General features: G+C 40.0%; 1 protein-coding gene across 5 annotated transcripts in view; it reads right to left on the reverse strand.

The window, feature by feature from the left end:
* Window positions 1-1242: 1242 nt before the first annotated feature.
* The window catches only part of LOC137992935 (monocarboxylate transporter 13-like), a 27402-nt gene continuing 26144 nt past the window's right edge, over window positions 1243-2500 (reverse strand). For 4 of the 5 annotated variants that reach the window (XM_068838521.1, XM_068838522.1, XM_068838519.1 and 1 more), the window contains one exon: window positions 1243-2500. This exon is cut by the window's right edge and continues 532 nt beyond it. The gene's annotated coding sequence lies outside the window, so the exon portion shown is untranslated. The other variant, XR_011121779.1, reaches the window with a different exon arrangement.

Here is a 2500-nt window from a genome sequence, read left to right on the forward strand (position 1 = left end):
CCGGCGCGCGGGCAAGGAAACTAGTCAAAATGAAGCGGAAGGTTCAACTGCCACAAAGAATGCCAAAAACTAAATCTTCTTGGCTGTTAAGTTTGAAATAGTTGCTTGCAAGATTCAAACAGTTTTCAGTATAAGTTTATGCAACAGAAATGACATGAAAAACTTGCTAGATGATGTTTTGTCGAAATTTTAAATTTAGCGGGCTGTACAGCGGGCCGTACTGTAGAATACGGCCTGCTAATTTAGCCAATTACAGCGCGTGTACTATCTGAGAGATATAATAATGTCATTTACACCCCTTTTTGCGTTCCATATTTATATGTAGCTTGTGTCGCGTATCTAAGTCCAAAGTTTTGCATGTAGCCCTAGTCCCAGTAAGTCGCAGTAAGTTCCTAGTGATCAGTGTTTAGTTTCAGTTACCACAGCTTTCCAGTATTCGTAAGAATGTAAGCATAATCGTCTCAGTTTTGGCCATTTCGTTATTACGTGCTTAGCATTCAAGTTTTTATTTATGTTGTATTCTGCAGTTTCAACCCGCATCTTCCACATCCGTATCTCTCACGTTCTCTGCATCTTCACATCCTTCACCCGTTTGTGGTGTCTGGATTGCTACGAGTTTTAATGTCTGCTTATGGCAGTTATATCTCTACTTTACTTTTATAAAAAGAGGAAGTTCTCCTGCCGTGCCCCCCAATATTTTTTTTCACTTTTGACTGAACTGTCCAAGATTTCAAGTTAAATTCTAGATTCAAGGGTAGTCCTTTCATTCCGTACGACATCTCAACTTCCACTCTGGGAAAATTGACCCATTATTTGTGATTCGTGTTACCACCCTTGGACAACGGTAAATCAGAAAAAAAAAACTAGCTGCATAAACTGAAATGCCATAAGGTATTTTTGAAAGCACAAGCGTAATAAAATGGATATCTATTTTGTCTTGTGTGTATCCTTCCTTTCGCCGCCTTCTAATTATAGCTAAACATTGAATAGTATCCGATTTGCTGGGCCTAACACTGATGCTGGTAAACTGATCTGGCAATTACAGGGTTTTCGACAGCTTTGTAATGCTGAGAGCACTGGACGTGACATTTTTGGCGCTACCTAGGAGGGTCTATGGCATTCCCCCCCCCCCCCCCCCTCCCTTCAAGGAAAATTTTAAAATAGAACACTCAGAAACGCTGTTTTCAGTGTTTCTGGAACCCAAGAATCAATTTCCCAGGCAAGGCTGGATTTATCTCAAATTCTCCTAAAAACGTAAGTAGAAAGAACTATAATAATACAAAATAAAACAAACCGCTCAAATATTTGCATCAAAGTACAGGACATGGAGTGGGAAACCACCGGACAAAAAGTTCGGCCTCCGGCCTCAAACGAAAACCCGGAATTACCTTGTCGCTAGACTCCCTAAGAAAGAAACACTAAATTTCTACTTGATATTGTGTATGAGTGTTTTAACGGGAACTAAAACACTCGCAGAATCAATACGACCATTGTATCCGGGAACCCAGTGGCGTATACACGAGTGGTTCTATTGAGCAATGACGTCATGATTCCCGCCTTCTTTGTTTGTATTAATACTCAAGCCTGCTTTTCAATCTCTACCATGTATATTTATTCATAATTGCCCATATCAATGATGGTAGTAGGACTGAGTGGAGTTCAATTCGATCTGTCATCATACGAGTGATTAGGGAGCTTACGAAACGAGGACGACGACGGCTACGAGGACTTCATTTAAAAATACGAGTTGACGTTATTCATATCACTACGAAACTATTTCATGTCGTTTCGCGTTAAAAATGTGTAGTAACTGTCGAGGAATTAAACTGGTTTGAGTGAGTTGGAAGCGTAGAGAGAGAACTGAAAATTCATCGTCATGTGCTTACGTCCTCCACAGAACCTTGAATTTGGTCATTTCACGTCGTCATTTAGGAGATGACGGCAAAGAAATGTACCAAAATGTAAAACGCACGTGCAGAGCGTGCAGAGCCATTGTTTTTGCTCACTAAACCTATTGTTTTATAGCGTCGTCGTTTCGTAAGCTCCCTATTAACAAACTCGGGAGACCGCGTAGCGGGAGTCCGATTTGTTTAATCACGAATTATCAATATCATTACAGCTCGAATTGGACGACACGATGTCCTGTTACCAATGATTAATCGTAACCATTAAAATTTCCGTGAAAACAAATGCATTCCTTTTTCACTGTCTAACGTTACAAATTCGTCCATTTTGGAAAATCCCCAGTTTGGCATGGTAAGTGGTTGTTGCTATGGTTATTGTGATAAATTCTGTGATTGGTGGATTAAGCTGAGTACACTTAATATGATTGGCTGACGTAACTGTCCGATTACAGCGTCCGATTACAACCCTACACCGTAATTGGTGAAAAATAAAGCAGTTAATGCACCAATCACTAAATTGAGAATATTAAGGTAACGGTTATGATCGCAAAAAGAAAATTACGTGTTAGCTCGAGGATATGAATTTTATCTTCTCG

This window comes from Montipora foliosa, chromosome 2, assembly GCF_036669935.1.
Source record: "Montipora foliosa isolate CH-2021 chromosome 2, ASM3666993v2, whole genome shotgun sequence".
NCBI classification, from domain to species: Eukaryota; Metazoa; Cnidaria; class Anthozoa; order Scleractinia; family Acroporidae; genus Montipora; species Montipora foliosa.